Source organism: Sus scrofa, chromosome 8, assembly GCF_054392235.1.
Source record: "Sus scrofa isolate SSC_HxYL_T2T_F1_AM1 chromosome 8, Sscrofa_HxYL_maternal_Yorkshire_Landrace_v2.0, whole genome shotgun sequence".
NCBI lineage: Eukaryota > Metazoa > Chordata > Mammalia > Artiodactyla > Suidae > Sus > Sus scrofa.
Window position 1 is genome coordinate 29768184 of NC_139390.1, and position 25043 is coordinate 29793226.

At 42.8% G+C, this 25043-nt stretch overlaps 1 long non-coding RNA gene across 1 annotated transcript in view; it reads right to left on the reverse strand.

The window, feature by feature from the left end:
• Window positions 1-262: 262 nt before the first annotated feature.
• Window positions 263-25043, reverse strand: part of LOC100510918 (uncharacterized) — a 188342-nt gene continuing 163561 nt past the window's right edge. Inside the window, 1 exon segment of the long non-coding RNA NR_045041.1 lies at window positions 263-2063. This is a non-coding gene — a long non-coding RNA (uncharacterized LOC100510918).

Below are 25043 nucleotides of genomic sequence, written 5' to 3' on the forward strand. Positions count from 1 at the left end.
TATTTATTTATTTATTTTTGTCTTTTTGTCTTTTGTAGGGCTTCAGGTCTAATCTAACCAGGCTAGGGGTCTAATTGGAGCTGTAGCTGCCGGCCTACACCACAGCCACAGCAACGCGGGATCCGAGCCATGTCTGCGACCTACACCAGAGCCCAAGGCAATGCTGGATACTTAACCCACTGAGTGAGGCCAAGGATCGAACCAGCAACGTTGTGGTTCCTAGTTGGATTCATTAACCACTGAGCCATGCTGGGAACTCCCTTTTTTTTTTTTTTTTTTGCTTCAAGTAATTTTTAATTTATAAAAACAAAAATCAGTGAGGATAAGAACCTAGAGGGTCCACATGTAGACACTGGATCATTTGTCTCTGGCAAACATCTGGCCCCCAAAAGTAAACTGTCCCTAGCAGCCTGAATGTTAGCCTGCCTTACTCTTTGGTGTGCAGTGTCTGAATCAGACAATTCTGTCAGGCCAATGGATGTTCGCGTGTGGGAAATAAGGAAGAAATAGAGCCAACCTTCTTTCAAGATACTCATTCTAGAATCTGGAGGGAGGCTGTCCAATGTGGCAGCCATGACCTACGCGTGGTTACTTAAATTTAAATTGGTTAAAGTTAAAATTTAAAAAAAAGGTCCTCAGTCACACTGGTACATTTTAAATAATAAAGAACCACATGTGGCTAATGGTTACTAGAGTGAATAGTACAGATATAGAATTTTTCATCGTCACAGAAAGTTCTATTGAAAGTTCTAATCTAGCCTAGAGTATTAGTTGCCTTAAAAAAACCTATGTAGGAGTTCTTATTGTAGATTAACAGGTAAAGAACCCGACATAGTGTCCATGAGGATGCGTGTTTCATCTCTGGCCTCACTCAGTGAGTTAAGGATCTGGTGTTGCTGCAAGCTGCAGCATAGCTCACAGATGTGGCTCGGATCCAGTGTTGTTGTGGCTGTGGCATAGGCTTCAGCCGCTGCTCTGACTCAAACCCTAGCCAAGAACTTCCATATGCTGCAGGTGCAGCCATAAAAACAAACAAACAAAAAAAGCAAAAAAAGAAAGACCCCAAATCCTATGTAAATAAATCCAATTATTATTTAATATGATCCAACTTAAAACCATACAACTATGCAGTCTAGTGGATCATAGGTCTTAGATCCTAAGTCTGAGAAATACCAGGAAGATCAATCTCTTCTCCCACTTCAATTAGATGTTTTAATCCTTTATTATAGATCACTTATAGGCATTCAAAGGGACCCATGTTGTCAAGTTTGTATGAATTCTGTGGTTATGGCTATGTAACAAATAACACCCCCGTGCCCAGATAATTTAAGGGGAAATAAAACCAAAAGAAGTAAACTAATATGGCAAACTAAATGCTTAACCAAAATTTGGATTACTTCAATTTTCAGTAGTCTTGGCTTTCAAACATTTTATTGCAACTCATAGGAAGAAATGCATTTTATATTGTAACCTAGTGCAAGCATACATAAACATAAATGAAACAAAGTTTTCATCAAATAATACTAACCCTTACTCCAGGTGGTATATTCAATAGTTTCTATTTCTTCCTCTTCCTCTTCTTTCTCTTCCTTCCCCTCCTTCCCCTTTTTCCTTCTTTTAAAGCTGATTTCATGACTCATAAGGGGGTCATAATCTGAAAAACACTGATCTAGGTTTTAAATGCAAATGCTTAAAGCTCTTGGGCCAGAAGTATAGATGGGCAGAGAGGGCTGTGTGGGGACTATGAGAAACAGAGAGCTTATGGCCCCTTGAGAGGGCACAGCATCTACTCAGCTCCAATGAATCTTTTCTGTGTAGGAACATAGGTCTCTGTTGCTAGAATTCCTGATTGTTCAAGAAAAGCCAACTATCCAGATGTTTTTGTGAAGCCTCCCAATTTAAATGTGTGGTAAATAGTTCTTAACATATTTGATGCTTGCCAGCCAAACAAAACAAGTCTCTCATGTGATATTGGTCTGATGAAGGATTTTCTTCTTTGTCCTCTAAACGAGATCCAGACTCCCCGAAAACTGATATCGCACAGTCCTCTGTCTTCTTATGACCTGGTGGAGAAGAAAGAAAGGATCTCAGCTGAAGAAGGAAGTGGAAAGTGATCATTTCCCTTTGAATGAGGCCATGCTGGAGGCCCACTGATGTCCGAGAAGGGCAGAGGGAGTCAATCATTCCAACAGCTCAGAGTCCTCAAGAAATTGGGTTTATCCTCTCTCTCTATGTCCGCTAGTCTTATTCAATACTACCTCTTGGTAATGACCATGAATCTCTCTTTCTTTGAAGGTCAGCTCGTTTGGTTCTCTTACCTAGACTGGGCAGGTGTCCAGGGAACAAAAAGTCAGTCAATCATTTTAAAACCTCTATAAGTAAAACACACTTAAATTTCAAATATAAATCCTATGACTGTATCATTAGGAGACTGAATTAGCCTACTTTATATTCAAGGGCTCCAGACTTTATTAGTTTAAAATATGTAAAATTGCCAATATTCAAAAATTTTAGAAAATAAATTTTTTACTTTGGAAAAGCTTTAGATTTATAGAAAAGTTGCAAAGATTATATAAATCACTGTATATTTCTGTATATGTTCACTCAGCTTCCTCTAATGTTAATATGTTACATAGGCAAAGCACATTTGGCAAACTACAAAAGTAATATTAGTACATTATTATTAACTCCTTTCTTTGTATTTTGTTTTTTTTTCACTAATGTCCTTTTTCTGTTCCAGGATGCAACTCAGCATGTTCCATTGCATCTAGTTCAACTTTTTTAACCTACATAAAAAAGCAATTTTATACAGTTCCATCTAACACTTTAGGAAATACTCTAGCAACCAAGGAAGAAAACTCTGTTGTGATGTAGCCAATAGGTCCCTAGGGAGGAGACTGTCTTAGGGACCCCACATCCTCATGCATCCGCTGCCAATTTGAGATGCTAATCTCATCTAGAATCTAGACAGAGCCATTAACTTTTGAGTCTCTGTTTGTTGGCCTAGCCCAGTGTCTGGCATGAATTAGGTGCCCAGTAAACACACACTGAATATCCACTGCTTGTCAACAAACAAGAATCCCATGCCTGGAAACCCACACAGGGACAGAAGAACCACTTACTGCCCAGAAATGGCCCTCTAGTTAATTTCATTGTCCATCTCGTACTAATGCCATCTTGAATAGCAATATTGCTAGGGGTGCCGTAACAAAGGACAGCAGCCTGAGTGGCTTAAGCAACAGAAATTGATTTTCTCACAGCCCCAGAGACCAGAAGTCCGGGATCAAAGGGTGAGCAGGGTTGGCTTTGTCTGAGGCCTCTGTCCTTGGCTTGCAGACGGCCGCCTTCTGCCTGCATCCTCAGATGGTTTTCCCTCTGCGTGTGCCCCTGTCCTAGTTTCCTCTTCTTACAAGAATCCCAATCCTAGTGGGCTGGGCCCACACTAATGACCTCATTTTAACTCAAGTACCTCCTCAAAGACCCCATCTCCAAATGTAGTCACATTATGAGGTACTGGGGTTTAGCACTTCCACATGTGCATTGGAGAGTGAACGTAACTTGGCTTACAATAGATCTAAAATTTAAGGAAAAAAAAAAAAAACAGAGGGAGAATTTCCCTGAATCCAAGTGTCCCTTGTACCCAGAGGCCCAGGCTGTTGTCCCCTTTCCTGCCTCTTCTGAATGTGTTACTGCTGGCCTAGACCTGTGTGAGCTATGGTCAGATAGAGCTGCCTTATTCTATGACAGTGTCCCTTCAACTGGACCAGATCTAACAAATGCCTTCAGCAAGCCCACGGCAGTGTTGAAAGGCCTCTGGAAGTTACTTTCTGTATATGTGCTTGACTGACGGGAGCAAAATAAAGCCCCTTCCCAACACCTTGCAAAGCAGGAGAGCAGGCAGGAGGCCAGTGTTGCTGTCAGGGCCAAAGGGCAGGGCATGGAGCCCTTTCATCACTCAGATCCTGGGCTTCGAAGAATGTGGGTGGGTCCGGTGCACATTTTTCTAACGTATTTGTGTGTGTGTGTGTGTGTGTGTGTGTGTGTGTGTGTGTGGTGGTGGTGGTGGTGGTGGGGCGGGGGGTGTGCGCGTGCATAGGAGAGCGTTACCCTTTTTTGAAGGCTTATCTCCTAGGCTGCGATCTGTGTTTGGAGACTTGCAAAAATGAAAACAGCCACAGTGTGCAGACGTTCCCTGACAGGCAGGGGTCTGAAAAAACCTTAAATAATGAGCAGGCAAAGGGCACCAGGGGCAGGAATCTGAAGCGTAAGCCTTCCATGCAGGCACTTTGATAAAGAGAGGCTGAAGGGGGAAAGCCCTGCACTGCGAAGCGGCCAGGACCAAAACGGGCCCAGGAAGGCCGTCTGCCGGGGCCACAAGAGGAAAGGGGGAGCAGCAACCCGTGTGCGGGCCGGGCTGTCGTTAGCCCAGCATCTTCAGGCACCTGAAGCAACAAGGTCAGGAATGTGACCTGACCGATACATGCAGTGTTTGTTTAGGGAACCACATGCTGGAAGAAAGACTTAAAAACACGTTACATTGGGGCGCTTACCTTTGCTGACTGCACAATGAACCAGCAAAGCCTATGGGGCTGGGGAAATTCTTTTTAGGAACTGGTTGAAGAAAACTGATGGGAGACTGAGGGTGAGGCGAGGGCAAAGTTCTGGCCCACTTCTTGGTGTGGGACCAGCAGAGGGCAGGGGGAGGAATGTGGGGGACAGGCTGGGCCGCTGCCCCTCCCTGTGCGGCCAGCAGCCCAGCCTGCTTAAGCATCCGGATTCCAAGCCTCCAGGCCTTCGAGGACAAAGGGCCCTCCCCCCTCGTCGGCCTTCTGGTTCCTGGGGATTGTGTGGCGCGGCCCTTTGATCAGGCGGAGGGCATTATGTCTGCAGACAACTGCTTTAAATATGAAGGTTTCAGGACTGGCCCTCGGGTCCCCTTGGTGTCCCCAGGCAAAGGGATTATGCCTGGCCTCTTAGGATATCTGCGTCCCCTCCCCCTGAAGAGGCCAAGTCTCCAACAGGACTTTCTGACACTGTCCCAGCCCTTTGAAAGTGCTGTTAAGAGATGCACGTGGTGGAGGCCTTCCCAAGCTAAAGCCTGCATCTTTGATGCGGTCGTGGCTTAAGTGCTTTTTCACAAAGTCCCATGATGGAATGAGAATCCAGCCAGGACCAAAGTGAATCTCAGACAAAGATGACCTTGAAGTAATGGACAGGGAGCCAGGACGCTTGGGTTCTAGACCTGGCTCTGTAACTTCCTTGCTGAGTTATTTTTAGTCATTTTTCGTCACTCAGTCCCTTTGGGTCTGAGTTTTCTCCCTTTAAAAAATTAGAAATTTAGGAGTTCCTATCATGGCTCAGCAGGTTAAGAACCGGACATAGTATCTGTGAGGATGTGGGTTCGATCCCTGGCCTCACTCAGCGGGTTAAGGGTCTGGTGTTGCCATGAGTGTGGTGTAGGTTGCAGATGCGGCTGGGATCCCACGTTGCCGTGGCTGTGGTGTAGGCTGGCGGCTGCAGCTCTCTTTGACCCCCAGCCTAGGAACTTCCACATGCTGCAGGTGCAGCTGTTAAAAAAAAAAAAAAAAAAAAAAATAGAAGTTTAAACTTGCCAGGCTCTGGGAGCCAGATTTTAAAACCTTATGATTCCTCACTGTTAGATACTCGCTTTGACCTCACAATGATATAAGAACAACGTAGTTCATTGGCTTTAAGAAATAGCTTCCCTACCTGGAAGGCCTTTCTTCTTTCCTCACTTAACCACATCCATTTTCCCTATGGTAACAGTTCTTTCAGTCAATTCCTATAACTTTATGCTTCATTCTGTTCCCCTTACAACTGACATTTGCAAAATTATATCTATATTTTCTTTCTTTTTTTCTTTTTCTTTTTTTTCTTTTTTTCTTTTTTTTTTTTTTTTTTTTTTTGTCTTTTTAGGGCTGTACCTGCTGCACATGGAGGTTCCCAGGCTAGGGGTTGAATCGGCACTGTAGCCACCAGCCTATGCCACAGCCACAGCCACAGCAATGCCATATCCGAGCCACATCTGCAACCCACACCACAGGTCATGGCAACGCCAGATCCTTAACCCACTGAGCAAGGCCAGGGATCAAACCTACGTCCTCATGGATGCTAGTCAGATTCGTTTCTGCTGAGCCATGGTGGAAACTCCCCACTGTCTATATTTTCTATGTCTCATCACCCCAATTGGCCTGTGAGCACCTCAAGAGGAAAATTCGGTGATCATGTGCATCTAAACCCGAATGGAGTCAACTGCAAGGAGGAGGAAGATGCACAATTATTGAGTACCTGCCGTATACCAGAAACCCTTACCTGTTGGGTTATTTTTTCTTTCAACATCTCATTTAGTGCTCTAAACCAGGGATCGGCAAGCTACAGCCTGTGAGCCAAATCCAGCCCGTCTGTTCTAATAATGGGCTCCTGGAACAGAGCCCACTCAATCATTTACATTTTGGCTACGGCTGCCTTTACACCACAATGGCAGAGCTAAGCGGTTATAACAGAGGCTGCAAGAGCAGCAAATCCTAAAATATGGTCCATGTCTCTCTCTTTAAGAGAAAGCTTGTGGACTCCTGGTCTAAAACCACCAGAGAAGATGAGATCTGTTATCATCTGCTTTTATAGGTGAGGAAACAGAAGTTCAGAGAATTTGAGTAAATCGCTTCTGGTCACACAGCTACTAAGGGACCCAGCAAAACCCTGAAGACAGGTCTGCGTGATTCTAGAACCCATGGGCTTTTCATCTGAGTGTGGGATATCGTCAGTGAAGGCTAATGTTTAAGGATAGTGAGGCTGTCATCAAGGGAACACCCCATGGCCTGTCTTCACACTGCGTGGGAAGGAATCGAGTGGCTGGAATTACCTGGATTTTCAGGCACATATCAAATCCCTCTGCTGACCACATGAATGTTACTTCAAAAGACATTTGCGGCAGGGTTGGCTTACGCTACTGTCATGACCTCTTGGGGTCATGACTGCTTGAGGGCAGGGGCTGGGTCTCATGTCCAGGGCACCAATGTAGTCCTGGTACATAATAACCCCCCACACATGTATGTCGCTGGAGAGCCGCTTCAGGAATGACTGTTATTTTGAGAGAGATTAATTCTTTTCCCTACCACCAGATTTCAGTAGACGTTAGCATAGAAAATCTCCCACGGTCCGGTCACCGACCGGCTAGATTTCACGTTCTGTGCTGTGACTTACCAGTTATCCTACCATGGGCAAGATGCCCACTCCACACAAACTTTTCTATTCGTATCTGTAAAATGGAAATCACATAGTTATTTCGATGAGATGAAATAAGACAAGGAGGGCACTTTCGGCAATTCCTTGCACGTAGAAAGTCATCACCTAAACGCGAGTGGTTATTATTATTGGCTAAAGTCTTTGTGTCAATACTCGGAAATTTAAATTCATTTGTGAAGCACCGTAACATCACACAAAGTGCTGGAAAGGCAGCAAAAGCGAATAAGCAAAGAAAGGAGAAAATGATGACGAAAGTAAGTCTTTCCTTTGCTTTACTTCTGCAAAAGACTTCCAGAATTTTTTAATTTTTCTTTTTATGGCCGCACCTGTGGCAAATGGAAGTTCCTGAGCCAGGGGTGGAATCAGAGCTGCAGCTGATGTCACAGCCATGGCAACAACGGATCTGTGATCTACACTGCAGGTTGTAGCAACACCAAATCCTTAACCCACTGAGTGAGGCCAGGGATCGAACCTGCATCCTCACAGAGACAAAATTGGGTCCTTAACCTGCTGTGCCACAACAGGAACTCCAGGAAATATTTGTTTTATTAATATGTAAAGATACCGGTGTTCTCAGGAATATATTCCACCCTACAGAGAAAAATAAGAGCAGGGAAAATTTGCCCAAACAAGAGTTTTGGAAGACGAGCCACAGATATCAGTACAGAGAGGGGAATAAAAGGGTTTTTAAAGCAGCACATTTAATCATATTAATTATTGCACATAATAGGCAGCAATGCCCAAGCTGGCTTCTCACTAAGGTTCGCCTCTTTACCCTAAAGTAATTAAACCGCTGCCGACATCTCACATCATGTGAATCGCTTCTACCTGGAATAGCTCTTAAAGCTGTAATCATGCCCCATTTGAAAGCTTGACTTCATGAATATGATTGAGAGCTTGTTGAATGAGGCAAAATTTGTCTAAGCTTCCTAGGGAGGAAAGGAAGGGACCAGCTGCTGATGGCAGACATCAATCACTGGGTTACAAGCTTGAGTCCTTTCCGCCGACTTTCAGAAATCCAATACGGAATGAGTCCCTTATGGATTCTTGGACTATTCTTGGACACATCATTAAGAGTGATTCCCATTGATTTCCTGCTCCCTTTACTCTTCGTTAAAGTTCAACTCCAGAAGTCTGTACTCTATCTGAAATGTTGTTCAAAAGGCACAAACACACAAAGGGTGGGGGGGTGGGGAGCAGGGACATCTGCTCAGACTCTAAATTTCTTTTCTCTATAGATTTTCCTTTCCCTCTAAAATATCCAATTGCCCTTTTTGCACACACTTTCCTCTTAAGTAATGTGGTTTTTACCTTAATGAAATGATTTCAAGTGACATAAAAGCAGAGGTCTATGTTTTCTCTAGTTTTTTAAAAGTCACCTTGGAATCAGAAAATCCGTGTGTCCCTCTCGCATGGATCGTGCCTATTTCGGAGCAGGCTACCAGCAAAAGGAAGTGAGATTTGCCAATACAGTGGCTACTCTGCTGACATGATGAGTCTTCACCATAGGCCTCTGAGAACCCCAGAGGGATCCTCCGGGGCTGGTACCAGCCTTCCCACATCCTCTTCCTAGGACTTTGGTCACTTCTGTTCCTTCTAAGTCAGTCACTGTGTTTGTACCATGAGACCCTACTTCCCTAAGCCTCCCAGACTGGACCCAGTCTCAGTGCCTCAGCCATAGGCAACCAGAAGTAGATTCAATATCAGGAAGACTTGAGGCCTCTGAAGAAATTCTGGACTGAAAACTCTTACCAATAGTGGTGTTCATGTTAGATGCTGACCAACCCAACCAGAGCCTGACTCCTTATGTTGTGAGGGAAGAAAAAAAAAAATCCTAAGGCACATTAAGCAGAGGGACAGAGTTAATAGTATCCATGACACGAACAGGAATAACCCACCTACAGAGAAACGGAAACAAATAGAAGCTGAATTACAGAATGTGAGAGTCCCTGGAATCAAGAGCAGTGGCTGTTGTGACATCATTACCTGTATACATATACGCATATACATATAGTGTTGTTTGACATATGCTTCAAAATGCTTCAGTGCTCCCAGAGTGTTTTTCTAGTAAGGTGTGTGTGTGTGTGTGTGTGTTGTAGTAGCAGAAGGGGTTGGAGGTGCCCTTTACAGACTAAGAATATGAAGTGATTTCTTTGGACCTGATACTTTTTCTGGTTGGCTTTCTATAACCATTGGACAAACATAACTTCAAAGAACTTGAGTGAACTACTTGCCTTTAATTTAATTTCTGTTCGGTTCCACTGGCCTTTTGGCATAATCCTGAAGAAATCATGTCAAACCATCAGAAAATGTGGAGGGATAGCCAGGCAGAAAAGTCCTGTGCATAAATCTCAATTGTAAATCTATGAAGGGCAGTCCTAAGGCATCTGAGGCCTAAACTGGTATTATGGGTTGAATTGTGTCCCTCCCAAAATTCCTATGTTGAAGACCTAATTCCTGATATCTCAGAATGTGACTGTATTTAGAGACAGAGCTTTAAAAAGGTGACTAAGTTAAAATGAGGCCATTCATATGGACCCTAATCTAATCTGATGGTTGTCTTTATAAAAAGATGAATTTGAAAACACAAAGAGATGCTCGGGACATACACAGGAAGAAAGACCATGTGAGGACACAGTGAGAAGGAGGCCATCTACGAGCCAAGGAGAGAGAGTTCTCAGGAGAAACCAAACACAATGACCTCTTTATCTTGGGCTTCCAGCCTTCAGAACTCTGAGAAATGCATTTCTGTTGCTTAAGCCATTCAATCTGTGCCACCCTAGCAGACTAATACAGGTGGCATACAGGAAAATTCACTCTATAAGGAGTTGGGAGCTCCAAGATCCAGCTGTAGTGAACTGGTGTTTTCACCCACGTGAGCAGGATGGCAAAGGGAAGACATTTGCACTTGAGCACCTACCGTGTGCAGGCAGGGAGCTAGATAATCCATACACTCTCATCTCATCTGTACAACAAGCTGGTGAAGTGACTTACTCTCCTTTTGTAAATGAGGACATTTAAGCTCAGCAAATGAAGATCATACCTGAGATTGCTAGAAAGGGTCAGGTGTATCAGGCTCCCAGGCCGACACCAGGCAGGCTTGCAGGAGGCCCCTGTTAGAAAGAAAGGTCTGGGTCAAAGTTAGACTCCAGACCATCTGGTGCTGAGGCATGTTCAGTATCCTTCATGCCCCAAAATATGTCAAGGGCTGGTTAGTGCGGCAAAGCAAAGTGGCTCAGACCATGAACTTTGGGTTAGAATCATGGCTATGCCACCTGCTGATTAGAAGATCTTGGGCAAATCACTATCTCACTAAGCCTCATTCCCTTGCCGGTGAAATAGAATCCTTCTTAAAATATTGTTTTCAAGTATCATAGGATTGTTGAGAAAATTAGATGAATGAATACATTTCAAGTTACCACTATGTATATTTGTCAGGGTTCTCCAGAGAAACAGAAGTCGTAAGATGTGTATATAGAAAGAGATTTTTTTTAAGGAATTGACTCACAGGGTTGTGGTAGCTTGGCAAGTTCAAAATCTGATAGGGGAGGCTGACAGGCTGTAGACTCAGGAAAGAATCACAGTTCTGAGTCTAAAGACATTTCAGTACAGAGCTAATGTTGAAGGTAAAGTCCAAAGGCCAACTGCTGGAGAATCCTTCTTGCTAGAAGGAGGTTTGTCTTTTGTTCTGCTGAAGCTTGGATGAAGCCCACTAACATTAAGGAGAGCAATCTGCTTTACCAATTTTAAATGTAAATCTCATCCAAAAATACACTCACAGAAAACGTTGGTCAAGTTGCTGGAGAAGGAAGACCCTGAGCTCATCGCCTCTCATAGGCACATCAAAATTGTAATTATTTACAGAGCAATTATCCATGAGAATGACCTTAAGTCTAGCAGAAAAGATTTTCCACCACTAAAGAAGGAACCACAACAAAACACATAGAAGGGGTAGAGACCCACAAATGAAAGGATAATCATAGTTGCAGAGATAGTTGCCCCAAAGATCAAGGAGCAAGGAGTCATACTGGGCTCCTCCGAGAGTTCATGCACTAGGAAGATAAGTCCCCAAACCTCTGGCTTTGAAGGCCAGAGGGGCTGACATATAGGAGACCAGAGGGCTATAGGAAAGACAGACTCTGCTCTTAAGGGACACATGCAAAATCTCACATGCTCTGAGTCCCAAGTCAGGGGCAGCAATTTGAAAGGAGCCTGGGTTAGACCCATTTGCTGATGTTGGAAAGTCCCCCAAAAGACAGGAGGAAGCTAGCACTCCCCCTGAGAATAGAGATGCTGGCAGTAGCCATTTTGGGGAACTCCTTCTTCCACAAGAACAATAGGGCTGGCAAAGGCAGTTCTGGAGTCTTTCCTCTAGCCTGTTGGTGCTAGGGCTTACCTGTCCATCCCTCAGCCCCACAGACAGCCACCCCAGGAACTAGCTCTACCCACCAGCAGGTCAGCAGCCACCGCATGAGGCACAGCTTGGCAGTCAGGTGGACCCTGGGCCAGACTTACCTACTAGTATGCCCATGGTAGGTGGACCTGCTACAACAGTAGGGCCCATGGAGGGTCCCTTTGGAATATATAGGTCTGGTGACTAGATAGGAGTGTGCTTCGAGGCCCCTTAAGACATTTCTTTCAAAAAGTCACATCTCCAAGGCCTGCAAACATAACTGACCTACCCAATTCATAGAAATAAACACAAGAGAATTAGGCAAATTGAGGAGACAGAGGAATATATTCTAAATGAAGGAACAAGACAAAACCTCAGAAAAAGAACTGAGCAAAGAGGAGATAAGCAATCTACCTAATAAAGAGTTAAGTAATGATTACAAATATGCTTAATGAACTCAGGAAAAGAGTGGATAAACACAAGGGAGAATTATAACAGAGTTAGAAAATACAAAGACAGACCAAACAGATCTAAAGAACACAATAACTGAAATTAAAAACACACAAAAAAGTAGATTGGATGATACAGAGGAATGGATCAATTAACTGGAAGACAGAGTAATGGAAATCATTGAAGCTGAAGAGAAAAAAAAAGAATTTTTATTTTTACTTTTTGTCTTTTTAGGGCTGCACCCACGGTGTATGGAGGTTCCCAGGCTAGGGGTCAATCTGGAGCTGTAGCGGCTGGCCTGCGCCACAGCCACAGCAACACCAGATCCAAGCAGTGTCTGCAACCTACACCACAGCTCATGGCAATGCTGGATCCTTAGCCCACTGAGCAAGGCCGGGGATCAAACCTGCATCCTCATAGATACTGGTTGGATTCATTTCTGCTGAGCCATAATGGGAACTCTGAAAAAAGAATTTTTTTTGTCTTTTTTTTTTTTTGCCTTTTCTAGGGCCACTCCCGAGGCACATGGAGGTTCCCAGGCTGGGGGTCTAATGGGAGCTGTAGCCGCTGGCCTACACCGGAGCCACAGCAATGGGAGATCTAAGCCGTGTCTGCGACCTACATCACAGCTCACAGCAACGCCGGATTCTTAACCCACTGAGCAAGGACACGTATCGAACCTGCATCCTCATGGTTCCTAGTTGGATTTGCTTATCACTGTGCCACGAAGGGAACTCTGAAAAAAGAATTTTTAAAAATAAGAATAATTTAAGAGACCTCTATGACAAATCAGGAATACTAACATTTGCATTATAGGGATCCCAGAAGGAAAAAAGAGAAAAAAATTTATTTGAAAGCTTATTTGAAGAAATAATCGCTAAAAACCTCCTTAACTTGGGAAAAGACACAGACATCCAGGTCCAGGAATCACAGAGAAAGCCAAACAAGATGAACCCAGAGAAGTCTATGTCAAGACACATTGTAGTTAAAATGGCAAAAAGTAAAGAAAGAATCTTAAAATCAGCAAGGGGAAAGCAAGCAGCTTGTACAAGAGAATTCTCATAAGACTCTCAATGGACTTTTCAGCAGAAAAGCCTACAGAGGTTCCCAGGCCAAGGATCAAACCCGTACCACAGCAGTGACCTGAGCCATAGGAATTCCATTAATTCTGTAATAACTTTGCCTGAGGGACAGATGGTTACTAGATGTACTGGATGACCATTTCATAATATATGTAAATGACAATCATTACGTAGTACATCTGAAACCAACATAATATTATACATTGACTATATTTCAATTAAAAAAAAAAAAAGAACCAGAAGAGAGGGGAAAAGGGACAGAATCAAGCTAGAAATAGGAAAGAAATAAATTTTAGTTGGTGGAGTTCTTGTAATCATTATAATAATATTATGGGTCTGCCTTTTAAGGTGTATTTGAATGGATATATAATATGAAAAGATTAACATTAAATTTGTAATTAATGTGCAATTGTTTGGGAGAATCAAATTTCTTAAATTAAGAGCCTTTGATTATTGGGTATATGAGAAGGAGACTGTTTTATGGAAATACGTATCATTGAATTACTAAAAACAAATAAAAACAAACCCACAGAAACATCCAGAAATAATGTTTGACTAAATACATGGGTAACCAGCCAAGTTGACACATAAAAATTAACCATCATGCAGTGCTTAGTAAGTGCTCAGTAAAGACTATGATTACTTTCTATCATTTTTATTAATATGAAAAAAGAGTATTCTTTCTCTAATTGACTCAAGTGTGGACAGACAAAATTGGCATGAACAGGGTTAAAGCAAAAAAAAAAAAAAGAAAAAAGAAGCATGGTCTGAAACAAAGAGGACTAAACTCTTATTAAGCTAAACAATTATTTGAAACATTTCTCAGAAAGTAGAAAGGAAAGAGGCTGGTACATCTGGATATAGTAGCTGTGTGACGTTCCCTCTGGGAAAAAAGATTATCAATGTTATATTTCCAGGATTCATGTGAAAAGAATGTAACCTCCTTCTCTGTTACAAATGGGACCACTTTTTCTCAGATGACTAAGATGTGGTCAGACCTTCACCTCAACCCCTTGCTCTAACTGGGGTGGTTTGGGTAAAAACTTTGTTCATGACCCTCAATTACTCTCATTGAAACTAAATGTTTATGTAGAATTTCAGAGTTGGAACAAACAAGAGTCATCCACCCAAGGAGATGCTGAAGCACCATAATAACAGGTAAAGGATGAGGCCAAGCAGGCGGCACACTGAGCCCTCAACTTGTTTTCAAAGCAATGCCTCATTATCTTTTCTAAATATGTCTTCCACCTAAGATTTCATTCATTTGTAGAAAGAGTTTTATGGTTAAAAAAAAATTTTTTTTTCAGGAGTTCCTGTTGTGGTTCAGTGGTTATCAAACTCAACTAGGATCCATGAGAATGTGGGTTTGATCCCTGGCCTTGGTCAGAGGGTTAAGGATCTGGCATTGCCAGTAGCTGCAATGTAGGCTGCAGACAAGGCTCAGATCCCACATTGTTATGGCTGTGGTGTAGGCCAGCAGCTGCATCTCAGATTCGACCTCTAGCCTGGAGACCTCCATATGCTGCAGGTGCGGCCCTAAAAAGAAAAAAAAAAAAGTTCAAAAGCCACTGATTTGGCCCATTATCATATCTGATGCCACTATATCCCTCTCAAGTGTTTATTTTTTCTATGCTGGGGGAATCCCTGAGATGGAGATCTCCCTATTTTATGCAGTGGGAGGTTTTGCTTGTTTGTTTTTGTTCTGTTTTTGGAGCATGCAGAAGTTCCTGGGCCAGGGATTGAACCCATGCCACAGCAGTGATAATGCCAAATCCTTAACCCACCGAACCACAGGGGGACTCCAAGATCTCCCTATCTTGTGAAACATCTTCTTCCTGCATCTTTTGCGAGCAGAAATTGTCAGAAAGTTCTTTATTATATTGAGGCCACCAACAATCACCTATCCTAATGTGGGGAGAAGAAAGAAAAGGAAGGACCAGAACAAGGGAATTAGAAAGGATTGGTAAGAAAGAACAAATAGGATAAGCTCGGGCTGTGTTTTCAAAATTTCGTCATTCGACCTCCAATTTTTTTTTTGCCATATCCAGTTCTAATCATATTTTTTAACACCTTCATTGAGGTATAATTGACATACAATTGACTGCACATGTTTAAAGTACATAATTTGATGAGTTTTTACATGGATACACCTATGAAATTATGACCACAACTGAGATGTTGAATATATTAATAACCCCCCATTCTTTTGCATTACCTTGTAATGCTCCCTCCCACCCCCTCTAACCTCTGTCCATAGACAACAATTGATCTACTTCCTATCACTACAGATTAGGTTGTCCTTTCTAGAATTTTATGTGAATAGAATCCCTCAGTATGTACACTCTTTTTGCCTGGCTTCATTAATTTAGTACAGTTATTTTGAAATTCAATCATGTGTGTATCACTACTACATTTCTTTTCATTTTTTTAATTTTTTAATATTTTGGCTTTCCCACATCATATTGAGTTCCTGTGCCAGAGATCAAATCCAAGCCACAGTTGCAACCTATGTGGTATTGCCAGATCCTTAACCCGCTGTGCCCAGAGTGCATCGAACCCATGTCCCAGTCTTTGTGTCACAGCGGGAACTCCTGCATTTCTTTTTATGATGAGATGTTTGCTATTGTATGAGCATACCACAGTTTGTTTATCCATCTCCTGTAGATGGGCATTAGTGTTCTTTTCAATATTTGGCTATTACATGTAAAGCTACCAGGAATGTCTTTGTACCAGTCTCTGTACAGACATGTTTTCACTTCTCTTGTATATGCAGCAATGAAATGGCTAAATCATAGCATAGGTGTATATTAACTTTTTATGAAACTGTCAAACTGTTTTTCCAATTGACTATACCATAATTCATTCCCACCAACAGTATGTAAGCATTCCTGTTGCTCCACGCACTTGCCAACACTTTGTGTGGTCAGTCTTTTTAATTTTGGCCATTCTAACAGGTATGTGGTAGTACCTCATTATGGTTCCAGTTGGCATCTTCTTAATGACTAATGGTGTTGAGCTTATTTTCATGAGCTTATTTACTACTCATATATCTTTTTTGGTGAAATGTCTGTTCAAACCTTTTGCCCAATTTTACCGAGTTTGGGGGAGAGCTTTATGTATTGTGGTTTTCTTACCGAGTTTGGGGGAGAGCTTTATGTATTGTGGCCACAAGTCCTTTACCAGATATGAGATTTTCAAATATTTAAACCAAGTTTGGGGCTTGTCCTTTCATTCTCCTAATAGTGTTTTCTAGAAGCAAAACCCCTATCAAAGTTAGGGGTTCTAACCTATAGAGGCTTTTATATTTGAAGCTTCTCTGACACTATTGTGTAAAGAAGTTAATCCCTCTTTATCAGTGGGACTGGGTTGTGTGGGGGTCAAAAGAGTGAGACATTGAAGGGATCCGATTATCTTCTATTATTTCAGGTTGGACTATATTGAGGTTCTGCTCCTTTGAAGTCAAAAAGTGTGGAATATCTGCAGTGTCAAAAGGTTTAGCCTAGTAGAGTTGATGGTAAACACAAATGATGCTGGGGATAGTCCTATGTGTAACAATTCTTGATATTCAGTGGTTGAGGATAAAGAGTGTTACAGAAGGTAGGCTCACTGCTATTACCAACGGACTCTAAAGTATAAAATGGCTCACACAGTAAAAGGGTATGACTCCCTCACTTTCACTGCCCAAAGCAGTTTCAGATTTCCAGGAGTCTCTGTTCAATACTTTGGTCAGGAACCAAGGCAGAAGTTTTGCCATCTTCAACATTCAACTTTCAAGCCCACTCCATGTGCTAATATCCAGCAGCGGCAGCAGGAGAAAGTACATGAGAGGTTTCTCCTGGCCAGATCTGGGAGGGGTCCACATCATTTTTGCTGCATTCCACTGCAAGGGAAACTGGATGAATGTATTCTCATTGTGTGCCAAGAAAGACGAGAACATGGGGTGATGATTGGCTGGTAATCTCTGACTCAAAAAGGAAGGCTCAGCGTAAACTGGCAACTGGGTTAAAACTCAGATTAGGCATATCAACCTTTAGGAGAGGTCTGGATCTGACACCTCAGAATTCAAATAAAAATTCAGGAAAGAGTTTTCCAAAGGATTTCTACAATTTCAGGTTTGGAAGAAGTTTTTAAGCCATTTTGAAAGTCAACTCTAACAGTCGTTGACAGAAAGAATATGGACCATATTCATATACTAACTAGCTTTGTGATCTTTGGCAAGTTTCAACCTGTCTGAGACTTAGATTCCCTTTCTATCAAGTGGAAGTCAAAATATATAATTTTTAGCATTGTTCTGAGAATTTGAGATGCCTTGTGTAATACACATGGATGACACATAGTCATTATGAAATCCAGCCAAATGGTTATCCAGGCTCCACTAGGATGTCTTCATGGACAGGGAACCCAAAGCTTCCAGGGTAGCCCTCTCCATCTCTGTGCAGAGCTGACAGCCAGGAATGTTCTTTGTCTCAAGAGAAATCTGTTTTTACCTTGAGTCCTACCTCCATCTACTAAAACCACGCAGAACAAGGTGAATCATTCTTTGGTGTGTCAGTTCTTTGGACATCTAAAAATAGCACTCATACTCTGAGACAGCTCTACCAGTTTCTTCTACTCTGAATCCCTCACCATCCTTATTGCTTTTATCTCAAAAACCTCTGCTTTGTCTTTATGCTCCTAAAATGTGATTCACTTACGCTCCAAGTAAGATCTGACCCACATAGAGTACAGTGGTCTTCTTTGTTTAAGAAATGTACTAGTCAAGAGCTCCCGTTGTGGCTCAGCAGTAATGAACCCAACTAGGAACCATGAGGATGTGGGTTTGATCCTTACTCAGTGGATCCGGGATCTGACGTTGCTGTGAGCTGTGGTGTCGGTCACAGATACGGCTCGCTCACATCCCATGTTGCTGTGGCTGTGGTGTAGGCTGGCAGCTGCAGCTCCTCTTTGACCCCTAGCCTGGGAACTTACATATGCCACATGTGTGGACCTAAAAAGACAAAAAAAAAAAAAAAAAAAAGAAATGTACTAGTCAGAGTTAGGGTACTGGTTACACTACTGTAACAAAAACACTTTAAATACACTTGTTTGAATAAGAGAGAAATCTGTGCTTCTCTCACGTGCAAGTGTAGAAATTGGCAGGTGATCCAGGACAGGTGTCCTTGTCCTGGCACTGAGGTTTCTCTCACTCTCCAGCTCTTCCCATCCCCCATGATGCTGTCCTCATGGATGGTTACAGCTGGCTCACCAGTGTACGTCCAAGTCCAAGCCTCCATTGAGGAAGTGGAGGGTGAGCAAGTTCTTATAGAACAAACACAACTCATGCTCAACACAAATGCTCCATCTATTAGTGAGAACTTAGTCACAGGGTCACAAAGAGCTGCAAGGAAGACTGGGAAATGTAATTCTACTTTGGGGGTGAGGGGAAGAGGGTGGAACACTGGCCTTTGCTCTAATGGAAGTGGGTTCTATTACCAGGAACGAGGGGAAAATAGACACAGAAAACTAAGTTTCTGACATGAGGAGCTGCGAAAAACTAAAAGTCCCCTCAATGAAAAGAACTTAGGAATAATTAGCAAGAATAAGTAAAAAGTTGCTAAGAGGAAATGGGTAAAATATGAAACAGGGTATCTGTGGCTCAGCTCTGTGGCAAGCTAGAAGGCAACAATGATACAAGGCTAAATAAATTGAAGTGCTGGAGTTTTACCTGGAAAATGAATAACTAAACTTGGTGAATGCTTTCTCTAGAAAGTTGTTAGAAGTTTAATTTTTTTTAAGTCCTACATGTTAACAGTTTATGAAAAAATCTAGCAGAAATCATCTTCCAAGAAAAAAAAAATTTGAGAAAAACTACTACCTTTCCAGTTGTCTGAGGAAGAGTGAGATTAACTGAACTAAGCAGGACTTTCCAAACGCCAGTGTTGGTTATCCTGCCCTGGCTTGGTAGAACGGGCAATTTAATCTGGAAATTCCCAAAATGTCAATAAATGAAAAAAAGCAGACAAATTGGGGAAAACAAACGTTTTCATTTTGGAATGAGGTGGGAATAATTACTGTGAAATATGCTAAATGCCTAGCTTGGTTTCTGGTGGTTTCTTGGGGCTTTAAGATTTCATTTTCATGATTCATCAGCCACAAATCATCGAAAATACCAAGAAGTAAAATACGCTTTAGGTGAAACGCATAAATCCCCCTCGGCTTTTAGTGGGACTCAAATATTGACATTTAGAAGGAGGAATTTTTTTCCTATACAGTAACTGCAATCAAACCCCAACGTTATTGTTAAAAAATCCAACTCCAAGTGTACATACTCTATTGAACATTAGTCAACCCTGCAGGATCATGGTCTCATTTATGAAAGGATACTCTAGGCATTAATTTAATTGCTGTTAAAGGAGAGCAGCAAATGCTAAGGAGACCACACTTCACATTCTCCATTACAAAATTATAGTTGACATTAGTGTGAGCGCAAAAAGCAACATCTGAGAACATATAATCACTAGGCTGGACGCAGAGATAGGATGGGTTCTGCTCGACAGTCTAACATATCACCAAAATTTCCCTGGGTAAAGTTTCTACTAGAGTCACTTTCAGAATAGCATAGAGGTTATAAAATCTGAAGTCATTCTTTGGAATGGGGAAGTCCCCATTCTTGAACAAGAGCACAGAGAAAGATTTTAGAATGTTTAAATCAATGTAAAGGCAGTTGCTCTAGGAGGGCTTAGTTCGCTTCTCTCAGCATCTATCTTGTGAGACGGCTTTCTTTCTCTTTTCCCCAGAGGTCATTCTCAGCAGCCTCCTTCTAGAACTGGCTTTGAAGTCCCCTGCGCACCTGTGTAGATTATAAAACAGGGAGGCAGAGCGTCCACACCCAAACTCTAAATTCACAAGGCAGCGTGACAGTTAAGACATGCCCCCTAGCATCTTGTTTAAAAGTTAAACCCAAGCTCGATATAATCTCTGCAATGGTTAACCCTTGCCCAGATGGAGCACATAGTCCCTGTACTGGAGAGACTCTACTTCTACAAGCGATAACTCTTTCTTCAGAAACATGACACCGGGATAGATGAGGTTTTGTGATAGGTGCTCTTAGAACATTATAGAGAATTTTTGACTGCCCTTTATTCTTTCCTTAGGGGGTCAAGAGTGACAAAATGCACACACCTGACAAGCTTCTCCACCCCCTTGGCTTCTCGGATTTTGAATTAACATATTAAAGACACTCTTGGGAATCAAGGGAAAATTTCTATTTCTAACATTACCTGAACCACAGCCTTTACCCCGTTCTCTTTCTCCTCAGGTACCCCCACACTTCATCCTGAGTGAAAGCATCAGGGACTAGCCTTATTTCCTGATGTAGGTGCAAGGATGGGGTTGAGGATCAGGGGAAGAGTGCGAGAGGCTGGGACTGGAAAAGCCAGGACAAAACATTAGGGCTTGGTTGGGTTGCACTGGGAGAATTCTAGGAGCAGGGGTTGGGAGCAGTGAGGGGTCAAAGAGCTGGCCATGCTGGGCAGGCAGAGACAGGGGAGAATAGCCATGAGAACTTGACTGAGAGCCAAATGTTTGCCCCAGGCAGGAAGTTCCTCCCATCCTTCCAGGGGGGTGGGGCCAGACCCTGGGCCCAGCCAGGCTTGGCTTTGCAGGTGCAGGCAGGGAAGTTGCACCTGGCCTGAGTGGGCGTGTAGGTGGGAACTACAGATAGGCACCTGGTTTCTGGCTACAGATCTGGTTCTGATCCAACGCCACTCCCTGACCCCATAAACCATGAACTCCCTGGCTCCTTCTTTGGAGTCTAAGAAGCCCTCTTCTGAGCCTGTTTTTCAGTCTGAGCTTTATCTTGTGATTTTGGCTTTGCCATGGTTCCTGAACTGGTTCTAATTTCACCCTCTGTGTTTAAACTCAATCCTACTCTTCCTGATAGGACTGATAAGGACCCTCCCAGAGTTCATTCCTCTTTGGGCCCCAGGCTATTTTCAACCTCTAGTTAAGATGAATCTCTGGGCAGTAGGTACCACCTTGTTATCAAAAATCCTATTCTGGGAGTTCCCATCATGGCTCAGTGGTTAACGAATCCGACTAGGAACCATGAGGTTGCAGGTTCAATCCCTGGCCTTGTTTAGTGGGTTAAGGATCTAGCATTGCCATGAGCTGTGGTGTAGGTCGCAGACGCAGCTTGAATCTGACATTGCCGTGGCTGTGGCTGTGGCCAGCAGCTGCAGCTCCGATTCGACCCCTAGCCTGGGAACCTCCATATACTGCGGGAGCAGCCCTAGAAAAGGCAAAAAGACAAAAAAAAAAAAAAAAAAAGAATCCTGTTTTCATTTTTGTTTTATTTTTCTTTCAGTTTTACTGAGATAAAATCTACACAGAGCACCATATAAATTTAAAATGTACAGCACAATGATTTGACTTACATATATGATGAAATAATTACCACAATAAATTTAGTGAACATACATCATCTCATATAGACACAAAGTTAGAGACATAGAAAAAATCTTTTTTTTCTTTTGATGACAACTGTTAAGATTTACTCTCCTAACAAGTTTCATACATAATATACAGCTATGTTATTGCTATTTATCAGGTTGTACATTACAATCTCTGGCACTTATTTACCTTGTAACTAGACAGTTGTACCCTTTCACTGCCCTCATCCAAATCTGCCTTCCCTCACCTCCTGCCTCATGTAACCACAAATCTCATCTCTTTTTCTATGAGCTCGTCTGTTTTTTTTATTATTATTTTTTTAAAGGTTTATTGAAGTATAGTGGATTTACAATGTTGTGATAACTACTGCTGTACAACAAGGTGGCTTAGTTATTCATATACACACATCTGTTCTCTTTCAGATTCTTTTCCCACATAGATTATCGTAGAATGTGGGGTAGAGGTCTCTGTGTCATACAGCAGGTCCCCATTGGCCAATCATTCCACATACCTCAGTGTGCATATGCCAATCCAAGAATTCCTTTTTATTTATTTATTTATTTATTTATTTATTTATTGTCTTCTTAGGGCTGCACCTGTGGCATATGGAACTTCCCAGGTTAGGGGTCCAATTGGAGCCACAGCCGTCGGCCTATGCCCCAACCACAGCAACACAGGATCCGAGCTGTGTCTGTGACCTACACCACAGCTCACGGCAATGCCAGATCCTTAACCCACTGAGCGAGGCCAGGGATCAAACTTGCATCCTCATGGATACTGGTTGGGTTCGTTAACCACTGAGCCACAATGGGAACTCCCAAGAATCCCTTTTTAAAAAAAAATCCTTTTAAGTTAATTTTTCAATCCCTGGTTCTGCCTTTACGCATAAGAAGAACTCATGACATGAAGATCTGGCCAGGATCCCAAAGCTTAGGACACTCGATCAGCGCATCTGACAACAAAAGATACCAGGGGACACCTTCTCTTTGTCCCTCTACCCTTCTCTGGCCTCCTCTCCCACAACTCCTGAGTTGTGAGCCTCTTGACCATCAAACAGAGGTAAACTGGGAGGCTGCTCTAAGCTTCCTCTCTTCGGACCCCAGGTTGGTTCTGGCACCACAGCCTCCCCCTCCCCCCACCAAATTGGAGGTTGCCTCCATCCAGCCTGTCTGACTGCACCTGCCCCAGGACAGGGCCCCAAACAAGACAAATGAAGACAGAACCAGGATTATTCCACATGCTATTTTTACTTATACATTTTATTTCCTCCTACCACTATTTATTCTACTCCCTAGAATAGTATAATCATACAAATTCCATTGTCTACTATGCCCATTTCTGAGTTTCCCATCTTGATAGAAGGAGTATCTCTCCCTAGGAAAAAATGCACATAAGATAATTTGTGTACACTTTCTGGGTGCCCATGGAGCCCCCGAAGCCTCTCCACGAACCCTGGGCTAAGACTCTGGCCCTGAGGTTAGTATGAGCTTTCTGACCCTGATGAATTGATTTTAGACACTTTCAAGAGGCTTTTTCCGTTCCTCTTGATCCAAAACAATTTTCCAGCAAGTTCTCTGGGCTCTGTGATGCCCTACTTTCCAGGTCCTCTCTGTACAGTCACACCTACTTATCACCCTCAGCACCGTCTTCATTATTAATGTCATTCCACCTGGACCTCGTCTTCCAACCTAGACCTTTTTCTATGAGACATGTTAGACTTGAAGCTTAAAGGAAGCTCTTTAAGAAAGAGAGTATAAAAATATCTTACCATTGCAAATTTTACAATATACATATACATAATAGTAAATGCATAAGTAAAAAATATATATCCAAATACACACACACACACATACATATATGGCCAAACATACTGAGGTCCACTACCATGACCTTGGCAATGCCTATGCAAATGAGGGGTCCAAAGGTTAAGCCTCATGGCTCCATAGCTGGTTATCTCTGTACATGAGCCCATAAGAGGTCCACAGGAAGGATGCCCCATTCAGTGATTCCCCATCTTTTTGGAGGGTTGGGGGATATTTCTTTGACATGCTGTTCAGAGCTCCTATAGCTTCATGTCCTCAGAAATCCTACATCTTCCTGCCAAGCACAACAGCAACAGCTTATGATGATTAATTAGATTTTTAATTAATGCCTCACCACTTAATTAAGAACAATCCCTTGGAGTAAAACCCCAACTAAATATTCTTCCTTTTAGTAATCCTCCCTGCCTGATAGCAGAGCAAAAGATGAGACAAGGCGTGTGATGTGTGTTGGTTTTTATTCTCCCAAGAGGTCATAAAGATAATATCAGAATAGCTGCATAGGTTCCAATTTCTTTCCATAAAACTTTCTCATTCTCTGGATTGCCTAGTGTTCTTTTTCTGGGATTCATTTTTTGTTTTAATTATTCAGCTCTTTTTAATCCAGCAACATTGATTGAGCAGTTACTCTGTGCTGGGCATCGTTGTAAGTGCTCTAGAGATGCAAAGAGGGTAATTTCTGCCCCTGCCTTCCAAGGAACCCCAGGTTCAGAGAGGCAGCAAGGTCCACCAGGGTGAAAAGGTAATCAGTACAAGAAAGATGAGGCAGGTTGATAAAGGCATGACCATCAGTGGAGCTTGAAGCTCCCTCTGATGACAGTTCCCCAAGAAGAATCCCAAAGCTGGTTTGAGTAGTCAGTGTCATGGTGGACCAAGCCTGACGCTAGTCACTTGACATATAGGATCTCAGATTCTCACAATTTAGAGTAGAGGACAGTGAAGTGTGAGTCCCTAGCCCTTGACCCTCCCCCTGGTTGAATCCCCTTGCTACATCCTCCCACGGCGTCGGGCTCGTTACCTGTCATTGCCACACACACCTCTCGTAATAATTGTTCAATGCCCTTTCCACTGCAGGCTCCATCAGAGAAGGACTATGTGTCTGCCTTGGTTACTGTTGTATCCCTAGCACCTGGCACAGACCAGGACAAAAACTCAATAAATAGTTGATGCATGAATTGATGGAAGGAGGGGAGGGGGAGGAAGGGAGAAAGGGAAGAGTGCAAAGGAAAGAGGAAGGATGGAAAGAAAGGAGGTGAGAAGGAAGGAATTGGAAACATGGCAAAGCCACAATTCCATCCTAGGTCTGACTGCTTTGAATGTCCAAACTCTTTCTCATCCACCGCACTGCCCTCAGGACACTCAGGGTGTGTGCAAAGCCTTTAAAATGACGTCTGGAAAGGAAAATGCTTGCCCACGTGGAGTCCACTGGTGAAGGTTGAAAACCATTCTCATCTGTGATATCTGTCCCTTGTGTACAATGACATGCCAGCTAGTGGCTCAGGACAGTGGGAGCAACACCCTCAGTGAGACACGTCCTCAGCCTCCAGGGCTCCCACAGTAGCCGTCTAGCCATGCTGGACTCCCTTTCTAGGGCTGGGTCAC